Source organism: Tribolium castaneum, chromosome 3 (genome assembly GCF_031307605.1).
Source record: "Tribolium castaneum strain GA2 chromosome 3, icTriCast1.1, whole genome shotgun sequence".
In the NCBI taxonomy this organism is placed as follows: domain Eukaryota; kingdom Metazoa; phylum Arthropoda; class Insecta; order Coleoptera; family Tenebrionidae; genus Tribolium; species Tribolium castaneum.
The window spans coordinates 10,104,615-10,120,077 of NC_087396.1; the positions used below are offsets into that span (position 1 = coordinate 10,104,615).

The 15,463-nt window shown below is 36.3% G+C and overlaps 1 protein-coding gene and 1 long non-coding RNA gene across 3 annotated transcripts in view; one reads left to right on the plus strand and one right to left on the minus strand.

The window, feature by feature from the left end:
- Positions 1-15,463, plus strand: part of Ser (Serrate) — a 118,232-nt gene that overhangs the window by 42,805 nt on the left and 59,964 nt on the right. The gene's annotated exons all lie outside the window — the stretch shown is intronic.
- Positions 2,525-3,371, minus strand: LOC107398299 (uncharacterized). Its single transcript, XR_001575183.2, has 3 exons — positions 3,216-3,371; positions 2,771-3,165; positions 2,525-2,717 (listed from the first exon to the last, which is right to left on the minus strand). It is a non-coding gene; the product is annotated as an uncharacterized LOC107398299 (long non-coding RNA).

Consider the following 15,463-nt stretch of genomic DNA (forward strand, 5'->3'; position numbering starts at 1 on the left):
AGGCGACCTAAACCAAAATTTCAGAAAATGAGCTAATTTCTGATTCAAAAACAGTTCGGTGTTTCGGAATTTGAGAGAAAAAACTCCGTTTCGCGGGCCGTGTCATTGCTAAGGATGGAATCAGGATGATTTATGAAAAATAGGAGAGGTTTTTTGCGAGTGAAGCGGTTAAAATGAATAAGCTCTTCACGTCCACTGTTTAGCCGCGGATGCCATCGTTCTAATCAATTTAATAGACAAATACGGCAACTTAACTGAACAAAAATGCGCCGTTTAATTTGAAATGCAAACACGGGTCTCTAACGAGTTTTGCTCATTAAATTCTCCAAGTGCGCATAAATTCGTTGTCATTACAAAGTTTGCAAGCCGTCGGACCCATCCGAGCCATTTGTTGCACCTATACATAATCATATTTGCATTTTTATGGGTTTTATGGTGATAAGGTTGATATTAAAATGGGACTTCGCGCCCGTCAAACCCTAAAATATGCGCTCGAAGGCTGGTAGTAGCAGTCCAATAAAACAAAGTGTTTTGTGTGTTTAAATTTATTAAACTGTGGCTGTTTTTTGGATTAAGTATTTTGTTTATTACGAGACGGAGGAACATCCACTTAGCGATACGCAAGGTTAGAAACCTGCTATGTTCTGAATTCGAAATGACATTCTCAATTTTGAGATCCATTGATATCGCCAGGTCCAGAACCAGTACCCGATCAAATAAAACTTAATGTACTGAATTAATATCGAATTATTTTATTGAGATTGGCCGTGTAGAAAATTTCGGCTGATTGTTATGCGCTGTTTTTATCACTCCACTTTCTTTGTTGGCAACTGGGCCGCGCTGTTGCCAAAAACCACGTCCTCAGAGAACGTTTCAACATTCAAGTGCTGGAACAATTTGATTGAAGTTTGAATTGCAAACCCAACAAAGAGAATTGAGTAGGAATTGCAAGAATGCGTTCCAGTTGCTTGAAAAAACTTTCCAAATTTTCATTTTGGGTGTTTGGCAACACTGCCGCTGGTTCTCGTTACTTGTGGTTCTTATGACGTCGTAACGTAGCAAAATAAAGGTATTGCTGTCATTACAGCGCAGAATTGTCTCACAACCACTTAACAGTGAATTAAATGCGCATCCTCAATAAACTCACTCACTTTATCGGCGATTTTCCACAGTCCCGCCAAAAAAAATTTGATTATATGCACACAAGAAGCTCGTTACACCTTAATTGGCATGAAATAGTGGCCACATTGGCACGTCGGGGAAAAAATTACCATTCTTGGAAATATTTGATGTGATCTTGTTGAATTGTGTAATTTATTCAAGCATCGTCAACGAATATTTCTGATCGGAATTATTCAACGACGAGGACGAGATTTACCGGTGAATAATGATGAGATACAAGCTTTGATATCCATCAGTCAAATTCATTCGATGTTTCAAGGGAATGTTGCAAAAATTGTGCTACATGCTCGTGTTTGAGGCAATATCGTGGCCAGGGAAATGCATGAGAATACTCACAATGAAGGGAGTCACTGACTCTGGTAATTAGTGGCCGTCTAGTCGGAAAAACGGGACTCATTGAGGCATTGTGTCCAAAATTACATTCGGAAATTAACTGTTGGCATTTATTTATTTTAAGCTTTTTTCAGTGTTGTTTTGTTAGGGTTCAGTTATCACATCGGATATCGTATTATAAAATTGTAAATGTGAGGTATTTCTGCAATATCCTGTACCTCAGTCGTGTAATGCATAATGATTAAGTGGCTATAGACGTTATCCTGTTTTTAAACACACAAATAAGTTGTCGTTTTAATAACTACAATAATTTGATTAATACTACAAAAAATACTTTTCTTGTGTTTGTTCAAATGTATTTAATATTGGCTCTTTAAGAAATTAACGCTTTTGCGGTACTTGCAAAAAATTCAAATTTTGTTATTGCCAAAATGAAACTAGACTCACAAATTACACGATGTGAAGGCTGTATGAGTTAAAAATAATTTATTGCAATTAATGACTATTCAGACAGAAACATGTTTGGATGACCATGTTGGTCTTGCGGTCATAGCTTGCGGTTTCCCGTTAAAATTACACCATGTTGCTTTCGGTTATTTATTTGCACGTACATTCCGGCACTAAAGCTGAAGAGCCCTTAAGTAATTACTTCTAATTTTTTTTGTAATGTTAAACATAGTTTTCAAATACGTATTATACATTTAAACCTCTCAACAACGGACACCGATGGGCAATTTTTAATTGTCCGTTGTGGAGAGGTGTTCACTAATGGGAGGTGAGAAATTTTAATGTAGGTTTTGTTACGTTCCTACAAAAATGTCCGTTTTGAAGAGGTGTCCGTTATTCGGAGGTGTCTATTATGGGAGGTTTCACTGTACTTTTCTCGTATTTAAGAAATAGTACAGAAGATAACTATTTTCATTTTTTTTAAGTAATTATTTTTATTACTAATTTTAATAATTATTATTTATTTTTTTAAGTAAAATGTTTTTGACATTTTTAGCTGTAGTTTGTTTAACACTTCGATCTTCGGGAATATGCATAATTTATTTATTTTTATTAAAATAACATTCTGAAAATAGTAATATATACATACTTGGGAATCGAATTGCGCTTAAAAATCCTTGAAGGGATAGAGGTTTGCGTCTAATGAAGAGATGAAGGGGAAGTACTGAGTGATGGTTCATGGCCCATTGCACAACCTGAATCGGAATAACAAGCACTATTTTTGGTTACAGAACGTCACAACTATTACCTGTATATTGGCAAGTTGTTTGATGATGTATCCATATGTAATAATAGTTCATTTAAAGGCTTAATAGCTGTATAACATATTAAAAGCATATAGATTGGTACCTGTCGTCATGTATGACATTGCGCGGCACACCCATGACAAGTCTTAACAGCATGCAAGGTCTGAAGTTGGAAAAAAAACTCGTGTGATAATTCAATAATAGTAATATGAAATATTGTCGTATGCTAATGGTTTTTAGTGCCTAATTGTTCTCTTCGCCACTTAATCAGCCCACACGTCGAATTTAAAATTCTATTCGTCACACACCATCAGCATTGTAGATTGAAGATGACTTGACGAAATGTCGAAGCTCGTCCACAATGACATATAAACATCGTGACCAATCTAGTTTGTTACTACATATAAATAAACATTTGACAGCGATAAATATTTACAATGAAATTACCTTCAGTCATTTTACCTAACCAAGTGCCCTATTGTAATTTTTTTATTTGTTCCAGGTAAGTCTTCCGGATGCCCTGCCAGATGGTGAGGAATAGTAATTAATCGTCAAAGGAAAAAATTAATCGTAAAATGCTCGTGATAAATTAATGTCGGCAAGCACAAAACGGGAACGTTTCAAACACAAACAAAACCAATTGGTACTGATGCCTGATTGGTACTACCATCGGTACCCATTTGTTAGACCATCGATAAGTGCCAGCTTTGATGTGTAACTAGATGAGCTCGAACGAAAAAATCGCTGGATATTAACTTAACGTTAGAACATATTTTTTTGCGCATGATTAATCGAACCAGATGTTTGAGGCCCGTATCTTTTCATCTAAAATTTACCAACATAACGGCTTCATCATCAAATTTTAAATGAGGTGGCAAACAACATCTATTCAGGAGAATTATTATCCATCCGGCTACAATGCTCAAGGCGGCAAATTTTCTGTAATTGATCAGCATTTAATTCAATTAATTAGGTGTTGTGTAAATTGTTGGTTGATTCTCCTGATGTACCATCATTTCTAATTGAATTGTGTAACAGGCGCGCGATGGGGATACAGATAACGTGAACATGAAAAATTAGTCGGTTTCGATTATGTAAATCCTAGCAATAGCCACAGGTCAAGTTTTTTGGACCCGGCATATTGATCTCTACATTAGAAATCGATTTCTGGTAAACATTCTCCACCATATTTTTTATTTATTTGACAAACCCGCTAAAACTAACGGGATGTGTTTGATATTTGTATTTTGTTGTGACACGGTATCCGTTTCAGTTATTAAAGATGTACAAGTTCGGTTAGATTAGGGCAAAGTTGCGCATTTTTATGCTGAACAATTATCTGCATAAAATACTGAACCGTTATCTAAATGAAAATTTGATGTCATTTTTAGTTTTTGAATGATTAAGAAAAATCAAATTTGTAATTTTCGTTTTTATTTATTCAAGCAATAACCAAAAGTACTAGATGTTTTTAACTAGAACGTTCAGGTTCTTTTTCACAAGGAATCTAAATCTGTGATCGTATTTTCCAAGGCGTTCTTATGTTCTTAATGTCAGTGTTACAACAGTTAACTTTGTTTTTTTATGGAAGCCATATTCGCTTTTTGTATTTTTGGAAAGTGTCTTTATTGATAATTACGATGTAAAAACCTAACCAACATAAATAAATAAATAAATGCTTTATTGTCAAACAGAATTACAAAATTCCAATAACAGGACAATTACAATAATAAAAATAATACAACCCCATAATTACAAAACAGTATAAACAAAATATTAAATATAAACTATAAGAAAGAAAAATAACAAACATACGATATAATAAGAAAAAATAGTTATGAAAAAATACATTATATTATGAGCGAAGACGCAGCAAGGTAGACAAAGAACAACAAAAAATATCACACTCTAATAAGCTAGATGTTGTTTATTTTTTGCAAAAGAAAACAAGACAAAATTATAAAAATTCTACTCATTTATTTAATACAATGTGTTTTTAAATGATTCTCATCTAGTCATCTGTGAATTTCCCATGGAAAATCAGAAATGCCGCTTCATAGAATTAATAACAGGCATTTAGACACCGAATATTAGCATTCTCCATTTATAAAGTCTCAAATTCGGAAATAAGCTTCGACAATAAAAGTGATTTCTTGTACAGTGTAACAATTTAGTTGAATTTTAACGAAATTTTTAAAATTAATTAATTGACAATTTGTGAATTGACAACTGGCAGTTTTGACATTTATTGACAAAGAATTCAATTGAGCAGAGCTGCACAATTTTTTTTACATGTATACCAATTTCAAAGTCAACTAAACGAGAATCATTTAAAAACACATTGTATTAATATTTAATGGAACTGCCAAAATTTAGTTTGTTAAACAAAATTTTTGGCGTTTTTTTTCTAAATCACTCTTTACAAAAACATTTTTTCTGAATGTTAATCTGCATGTAAAATTCGATCATAGCATGGATACATCGTTGTAATCAGGAACAAGAAGATTTTGCAAAAATACAAGTATCAAATATGGCGTCCATACGAAAAATCAAAGCTTAAGTCCAACTCTGACATCAAGAACACCTTGGAAAAGGCGATGACTTGCAAAAAAAGTTTCTGAAAAATGTCTAATACATAAAAACGTGTAGTTCTTTAGATTTTTTGAAAAATAGAAACGAAAATTACAAATTCGGCGTTTTTCTTAATAATACAAAAATTAAAAATGACAGATCAAATTTTCTTACAGATAACTGTTTAACATAAAAATGTGCAACTTTACCGATCTCGTTCGTATCTCTTAAAACAACTGAGATCCCCATGGTGGAGCTCAAAAAATGGACACCCTGTATAAAATTGATCACGATTTCTCAAAGAATTTGTTTTTGTAAATGAACGAAACATTTTAATGAAGAAATGGAGAGATAACAGAGTCACGTCCATTCCTGCTGCATTCCTCGCCTTTAACATTGCCGATCGATCAAATTTAACATTTAAATGAAATCAGTTTTGTAACGTGGCGACCCACTGCATTTCAAACGCTAATTCCGTGATATATATTGATTGCTATTTAAGGTTTGGGTCTGTGTTGTCTTGCTTTCAACAGTCAATTTGTAAAAGTGTTGAATGATTCCGTGATCGGATTAAGAGCGGAATCCACGCATTAATTTTATTATCAATGAGAAGCGCATAAATCAAAACTTTCGAAGCCCGCATCACTTCACGAGGAACTTCTTCAATAGATAAATAATTGATGAGAATGAGAAAGTCGCGAGGAATCTGTGACAAAATTAGCAAAAGCGTCGGTTGCACTTTATTTGTTTTAGAAGGGATGGGCCACCCACACACTGGTACTATAGAAAATGCCCAATAAATCACGACGGTTTGTCTTCTCCGCACTTTCCTGCATATTCTAGCACCATCTGAACAGGAAACCACGTGGGCGCGCGGCTCGCGTAAATACAACCCATTCATAAGTTGCCATACCTATAAAAGATACGAGTGTTAACAGCAGACTACAAAAATTTGCATTTCATGGCGGCTTCCTCTTTCCACCGTAGATCCTCTCCAGAACTATGAAATATGAAATTGTTGTTAACATGCTTCAGTGGGAAACACTCATTTACGGTACACACATGCAAGAAAAATTGAGGTATGCTAATAAGCACCACACCGGACGACTATAAATAATTGGCCGCTACTTACAAAACATGAGCAGTTATATTTAATGTTATGCAAAAATGTCGCGGTATCAATCACCGGATCAGAATATCGGCGCGTTTGAGCGTAGGAAGAGATTTATCAATTTGTGGGCCCTTTTCCTGGACGCAATCACATCAAATGAATTCTTGAGCTTTTCCTTTTTTTGGGCCCAGTTCATTAGCGAATTCAGTCGAGGGGTGCGATTGCAGCGCTCATAGATGGGCAATCTTTTGGGACTGTGGGAGCTCGTTACAGTATTTTTGCGAGCATCTCCTCGTCGCGATTAAATTCCCTCATAAAGCAGCTCTTAATGATACAAAACCTCACGAAACAAGTTGAAGCACCAACATTAATTGCTTAATCTATCAGATAACACGCCCATCTCTAACCCGAACACATTTCACCACGTCAAGATCCCGGGGAGGAAAAAACCGCAAACTCGAACCGTTCCACACAAGAATGAGCGAGCTTTCGTGTTTTGAATCCGTGGATTATTAAAGGTCGGCGTGAAATTGAGGAGCAACAAGTTGGTGACAAGAAGCTCTATTTCACGGTGTTTATTTGTTGTGGAAATTGCCTTAAAGGTGCGTGCGAGACGGTAAAACCATTACGAGCTTATATTAGCGCGACGTTCACCGATAAAACCGCTCATGAATTATTGATGAGTGGAGTGCAACGATTTAAAAATTAACTCTGTTAACTTTTATCCGTGCTGTCGTCGTAACATAAATCTCCGAGTTAATGGATGCTGCGTAAACTTTTTCAGATCCACTCCTCTGACCGACCGCCTTTGTCTTTATTAATTCGCACGTCGTTATCACTGAGTTTCTTATTATCATAACGAGGCATTTACGAACGTTTTCAGTCCTTTCATAAAATGCAAATTGAAGCTCCACAACGCTTCAGGTAGTGAGAAAAATTGATGAATTATGTAATCTCATGTGGTTCTGCGAACGCTGTGCTGTATGCGCGATTCAACAATCTAAAACCATTACAATACAAAATATTCTCAGGAAACACGAGGAATCCTATCACATTAAGACCATTAACTTGATTTACCAGTTGCGTTCGACCAGCATGCACCTACAACTTACAGGGAACAACAGGAATTGATGCCACTTGGTCTGAGTCCATTTCGATTTACCTTTCACTATTTTTTTTGCAAAAAACAAAGGGCTAATAATTAAAAAGTTTGTTATTAATTAGTAATTCGCGGCAGGATTTTTGCGCGGTTAAAAACTTTATTTAAAATTACGTTTTAAAATCTGGTCATTTAGAATACATTTGTTCTTACAGCAGGAAAAAAACATATTTTTTGCAATAAAAATCATTACAGAAATAAACAAAAAGAAATACGTTTTGTAACTTACAACACTATACTGCAAAAAAAAAGTTATAAAGAAGTTAATTAATTGTTGAACTTGAATATTGTTCTAATTTCCTCTTGTAAAATTAGTTCATTTTTTTGTAAAAATTTATCTCAACTCAGAAAATGAACCCTGATGGAAATAGGCACTACATACTAGTACCAAAATCAGGCACCTCTGCATTACCAATATTTATTATTCAATTAACATTTTTATTTTCGTCTAAGTTTGTCATTAATTTTTTCACGACTTCTGAAGTACTTTTAACAAAAATTTACACTTTATTCACGAGTTCAAAGCTTCACCAGGTTGTTTCAATTTTATATGCCGTTTACTAAAATTTTACAGTAAGAAAATAAATAATTTTTAACGTGGCTTGCCTAAAATAATGCTGTGCTTTTGCAAGAACCCGTAACATTTAGACTTTGATGGTAATTTATTATGCAATAACGAGAGTATTTGAAAAGTAGAAAAATTTAAAGTTCAAAAACTGTCACTCTAAATAAGTAACTTTAACGCTACAGAACTTTTTAACCTTTCAGCCCTTAACACGAAAAAGCTAAAAAAGTAGTGAGATTGAAGTTCTGAAGTACGAAGTAGTTAGTTGAAAAACTGTAGAACTGGAAAAAAGAAAATTCACATTCACATAAAAAAAGAGACTGAAAAGCTGAAAAACTTAAAAGCTGTAATACTAAAAAAAAACTAAAAAGAGGGATTGCAATTTTGTAAAACAAGCGATTGAACCTAAGTGAGAAATTAAAAAACTATAGAACTGCAAGTAAGAACATTAAGAAATTCGAAAACTAAAATTGTAACCACGAAAAACTGATAATTTTAGGAAATAATATTAAGTATGCGGAAACTAAAAAACTAAAAGGATGTAAAATTAAAAAACTATTAAATTGAAAAATCTAATGACAAAACAGATTTATATCCCATCTCAGTTACAGTAGAATTTTGCAACATCTCATTTGCATTTTTCAGATTGTAATTGAGAGTTTCTGGGCTCAAAATTTGTGGCTGGCATTTAATTTAACACATAATTCTTTTCTTATACAAAAACTTTCAATTTGTGCTTTATTTCAATTAAAAAACTTCAAATGAACTGTTGCAAAATTCTATTATGAACTGAAATGGGATATATTTTGAGTGATCATATTAAAAATTGCGGATCTAGAAGTTTTCTAAGATTTGGTCTCTAGTAATAACAATCCGTAGATAGTATTTTGGGCAGAAAAGAGATCTTTTTTTCTGTTGTACAAGATATCTGCGCCTTTTTTGACTGGAAAACACGATTAGCATTAGAAATTTTTCCACAACAGGAAAGCTATTGCAAATGGCAAGCAAATTGAGCCTCGAATCTTGATGGGAGCCGTCGTGGCATTGCCATCTGGTGAATATGGATTAGTATTGTTGAAAGTTTGCTGTCGACCTCGTTAGAGTGTTAACGAGGGAGTGATGAACTGGAACTCTCTTCCAATTAAAAAATGATGGGAGTTTATGTTCGGTCGGCATGCAAGTACCGTCATAGGAAGTAATATAATTGATAAAACAGTATAAACACGGAACACGGTTGAGGAACGGCACTAATAATAAAATATGGTCGCTAAACATGCGGCAGTGCATACATTACAGGAAACTCACAGCGTGTACTTCCAAGAGTGGGCCCTCGGCAAAAAACACACGATCATCACGATTGCATCCGAGAATCCGGATTGAATTGAAGAAACCCGTCTATGTGTCATCAATAACGTATGGTGAAGACCTGCAGGTCACAAAGGCCAATATCGTTGCCTGCATTTCTGTACACGGAGCAATGACGAATCATCAAGATTGTTAAGACGCGCAAAAAGATCACACCAAATCCTCCACAATTAGGTTTCGTGATCGACTCTTTAAATTATTCGATCGATTCACAAAGAACGGCCAACACTGGACGAGATATAATTACAGATAAGCGCCCGGCATCGACATTGCTGTTCCGGGCAAATTAGATACGACACTAGAGTTGGAACATTTTAATTGGACTTTATGGACAGTTTTTCATAAATTTTTGACGAAAAACTCTCCGGCGGCGTCCATTTAATTTCACGCAGCCGGATCGTGTGCGAGTTAATTTCGTGTTCTTTTGTGTTTGGCATAAAGAATTTCGTCCGAATCATTAAAACAACTTCCAATAATAAGTCTTTTGGAATATCTTGCATTAAAAAGCGACTTGTACGTTTCCAAGTACTTGCAGACGAATTTTACAGTTGAATTCAGGTAATGACACGGTGGATTAGCTGCCACCGGGCGGCAGCACAATCACCACAGGGCAGTAAACTCGAGGAAAAAACCGCCTCACGTCAGAAGGTGTCTCTATTGATCTCGACCGTAAAGACGAAGACGCGACCCACAGACCGAGACCGAAAGCTCATTGGTCACGTTAACGTACGAAAATTGCTTTCGGTACTTGACCATCATATGGTAAGCGGTAGTAGCTTACCGCCAAATGTTGGACCACTCTCTGTAATTTGGCGAGGTCTGGCGCCACTCACGATCTATGCAAATTTTCTCACACGGACGGGGTTCTTGCCCTTCATTCATGAAACCAGACTGGACAATAGGCTTGGGCAAAAAGAAAATTACGTCCCGCCTAACCAACAGTTATAAATTTAACGACGATAATCCGATGGGTTTTTGCAATCAGCCGACAATTTATCCATTAGTTATGGCGATTTTACACTTGTTTTTCCTCTTTGATTCATTACATGGTCGCTCTTTGATCGGCACGAAGCCATTCTACAGTTAAGTATGTACCGTCCAAAAAACGCGACACTTGAACGCGATTATTCATTACCCACGGCAATTGTTGCGAAAACTACCCACAAGAGGCATCCCTCGGATTAACACAATAACCCACTTGTGCCTCCGGCACGTTTAATGGGCCGTATTGTTGGCGGCCGCCCATTGGGACACCATAAGGCGGTTTGTTGTCACAAGGGTGTTAGCTTCAGTGCGAATTGATCACCCAGAAGGGGAGAGAATGTCCCTCCGACTGTCACACGCTCATCATCGAGAATACAATTTCATAACTTCCTTTTTCTTGTGAAAGTCGAGTAACGAGTGTCAAAAGGAATCTAGCGTGATGCAACACATTGCTGTAATTAGCATGGTTCCGTAAAAACTTCTTCACTTTCCTCGTAAGTGGGTTCAGCGCTGAATGTGCGCTTCCTGCGGTCGTGTAAATCATTTGTTCGATAGATTTTCTCTGTATATGGCACCGTGAAGCTTCCCGGCTCCGATTATCGACATTATCGCAGTTGGCGAACCACTATACATGGTCAAATGGTCGTAATAGACAGCATGTGCGAAATCGCCGTTCATTCGTTACTGCAGCAGTGTGTGCGTTCGCCTTTTAAGCATTCATCAATGAACGAAAACTCGGGGCATGTGTGAGTCATTCACGACACCAGCACGAAATTAAAATAACAATGGTAATAGTAAGCGTGTGTAAAACGGCATGAAATATAATATTTTGGCTTCCTCTTGCGGTTTCTGTTGCGGTCGAGGGCAATCTTGGCTGCACCGACTAATTATATCATCTCTGGATGGACGTACATGTGTTGGACAAGAAGTGTATTGTGTAGAAGTTGTCTCGAACATTGTCTGGGAACAGGACAGTTCCGAGTGAAGGCAATGGACATTTTTATTGGTGGTCGCTGACGGTCGCCGTCCGTCACTGTCACAAGACGGGGTGGCGGAGTCGTGTTGAGATCCAGACTGCTGATTTTGCCTTCTTCTTGTGCTATCTGCCACATCTTCGGTCGGACCTTCTTTATCGATGGCCGCGATCATAACCACACCGGGACCGAAACCAATTAATTGGTAAATACGACGAGACTTTCGGAAATTCCACACGCAACACAGGATTAAGTCACTTCGCCATACAATGCACAAAAATATTTATAACCACATGAAAACCGTATTGGATGATCTTCAAGAGTTTTTTTTTTGTCTTAAGTACATAATAATGCTAAAAACGATTAATACAATAGTGAAAACTATTTCTTTTTAGCCGCTGTCTATTAAAAGTTATTGAACGAATATTTTATTAAATTTTAACACTTCATAGTGTCCCTGACAGAGTTTATCAAAACTTGAGAAAATCTGTCAAGTGACAAAATTTTGAACAGGAAGAAATCAGCTTTTGCTTTTATGGAAGAGGGGTGAAATTTGTTCAAATGTTGATCAAGTTTTTGGTTCTGTGCTATTATAACAGCGTTCTGTACTAAGAGGCGGTTGTGAGGTCATAATTTCTTATTTTCGAAACGATTGTCTCATTTTTAACGTAGGAAAATTAAAAAAAATTAATTGTCATAAAATCAACGATATTTTAAAATTCCGGTAACACATGCTCGAAAAACATAAAATAAGTTCTCATTGCCTTCATCAAATGGAGACATTTGTTTAGGAGAAGGATCGAGAACTCGAAAGATGATCTTTGTATATTGAAGATACAAAAAGTTGGCGATAAAGTCTATAATTACGTTTAAATTGATTAAAGCCTGTAGAAATATTTAGTAAAAAATTTGAAACCTAGAAATTTTGTAAAAAAATCGAAATTAACAAAAACTTTATCACAACGATCGTTTATATTTGTACCTTCGTATTGAAATACTACGGACCGGTTTATAGAAGCGTCATTAATGTAATTCGCAATTAAATGCGTGGTTTGGTCACGTGATAATTTGGTTGATCTATGTTGTTTACTTTTGATAACGAATTAAGTTTTAACAATGCCCTACGTCTTTGATTGTGGTAATTATGTAGGTAAATAAATATATCTTGGTTCTTCACTTTTTTACATTGTAAATGTAAAGCAATTTACCCAGTGTTGCTAATTTTTGTTTATAAGTGGAGAAACTTGGGGAAGAACGGGATACCTAATATTTGGGTTTTCAAGATCCTTTTATGTATTTAAATAAACCAAACAAAAAATATTTGTTTAAAGATTTGCACAGTAGATAATCATACGTTAGAACGGTTTGACACTTTTTCTCTCATTACAGCTTGAACATCTCTTTTCATATTTTCTAGTAACCAGCTTCTTCAATTACTCGTACGATCTTGAGTAATGAAATAACTAAAGGAAATATCAAATAAAATCAGTTTGTTGAATATGAAGTGATCAGTATCTTTCCCAAACCTTGATCCAATGAACGCTAAATATGCATACTCGTACCTACAGTCTGTTCCGGAATGGTTTAGCAAAAATTCGAAGGTATATAGACAATGACAAAATAATTAAATCAAGTAAAATTTTCTTATACAAAAATGCACACTTTTCTCAATAGTTTTGAGCCTGTGGTTCCAAATTTTGAGGACTGCTGATCTGGGATGATAAGAAAGTACACGCCAACTTTACAGTTATTAACAAAATAGTAGACGTAATTTAGCTTCTTGGTCCACTCCGTAATTCGTCAATTCGGCAAGAAACATACCAGGACCGACAATCGACACTCCACAAATGAACATGCTAGCAACACTTTTTGGGAATTTTTAAAAATTTCCTGCGCTTTTATGTCTATCCTTGTATAAGAAAACCATTAATCGCTAAAAAATTACCATAAGATATACAATGGCTTTAAACAGGTGATAAATAAACGCATTTCTATACACAATGTTGGTAACACATTACCTAATACCCCGTATACTGCTCTACACTTGAAGTGGATATTGGAAATAATCGTGTGGGTTCTCTCCAGACTCTTATTGGGGTCTTAACTTAGTGGAACAGTCATTATCAAATTATGAAATAACTTCCAGTTCAGTTAAATGCAAACTTTTGAAAAATATGTACTTACAGCCGTTTCATTTCCTTTGCGTCCTCTTTCTAGTGTAATTTGGGTTTAGTTCATTAGTCTAAGTCGCTCTTTGAATAATTCTGCAAGTTCAAAGAGTGACTTACACCGGCGAAATTTTAAAGATTTAGCCTAGGGAGTCAATATAATGTTCAATTGTTGAGCAGTCTATTTTTCACTCAATTGAATTTCGATCAAAAAGCTTACCAAGTCATTGTTACATAAAACATACTATTGAAATAACGTGACCTTCCTCGATTTATATCTACAAAAATTATAAATTTGATTGACTGAAATTTTCTTAGCCACGTTTTGAAAATTATTTGTCGTTTATCTTCAGTTGTTTACATTCATTCACTGATCTTTTGAAATTGTTAACACTGATGGTGGAATATTTTTTCTTGTTGTTTTTGATTGAGGAAGCGCCAAATCGCGTTTTTTCGAGTTTTGCGCTAGATTGCGTCGCAGAGCAAAGATGAAGTATCTCTCTGTGAGTCAATCCAACTGTTAATAAATCAAGCCGCTTACGCGGTGCGACACAAAGAAACGAAGACGCGCTCTATGGGAGAGCCCATCTGTCTGGATTCATTTCTCTGATTGATGATCAATTGACAAGAAGCACTGTTCAATTATTCCAACTTACATCTCAGTCGGCTGTTCCGCGCCATGTTCAGATTGTAATACCATATCATAGTGTAGAAAAAAAATCGTTAGCATATTCATGACCCAGGAAATTTTAATTTGACAAGTTTGGCTGCGAACGCTGGTCTTCCTGGCCGATTTTGGGGATGTTTTGAGCTGCCGAAGAAGCGGCTCCAGCGGCACAACATCGAATTAGAAACTGGAAAGACAGGTTACGTATGATAATCTGTGGTCAGCGGTCGACGGCCTTCTTGATGCACAGGTGCAAATGCTCCGGGTCATGAGATGGGAGACTTTGTCACGTCTGACGATGGTCTTGGTGCTGTGGCCCATTGAAAAATGTCGCCAAACGCCCACTAGGAAGACTCGTTATGGTAAGACGGGACGTTGCGTAAGGACAGACGAGCTGTCTCGACACCTGTGCCAGGGGACTTGAATCATCAGACACTATCAATTACTAACTAGTACCAAAAAAATTCACTCCGCGTGTTTGGGGCAATAAAACAAACAGGTGAGGAAAATGACCTGCTGTAGGGCAAAGCGCTCCGTTAGGCCGTAGCTACTGGAGCTATTGTTGCCCATGAAAGATAACTAGCAATTCCCTATGGGCATCATAAATACACCAGCCGACACATAAAGTTCTAATATTCTATTAGAAGCGAGATTATCTGCTTCGTTGCCACAAGTATGCCCTTAAACCAAAGCTGATTCATCTTCCACGTTTGTTTTCCAAACACCAATTACTTAACAAATGGTTGAAGGCATCAGTCGGAAGTTCCGAAGCAAACCGTTAAAATCAGATTTTAATAACCGGCATTGGGGTTTATTTGACCGAATCGATCGTACGTCTTTCCAGACGGAAAGTCGTAATTTAGTGAACGGTTGTTCGAGGAGTGTACGGCGAACACTGGTTGGTGTTTGGTGAAGGCCAGGTAGACGATACAGGTTGTAGAAAATCATAATCCATTGTCTAACAAGCAATTTACTTTAGCGCAGTAAAATATACACCAAATTATAGTGCAGTGGTCAGGCTATTGTTTATGTGCCATTGCCAGTAATGGGGCCTTAATAATACACGCTGGATACGCTGCGAGTCCCACCGGCAGTGGCGGAGGCCCAAATTGTACCATTTTATTAACAGAA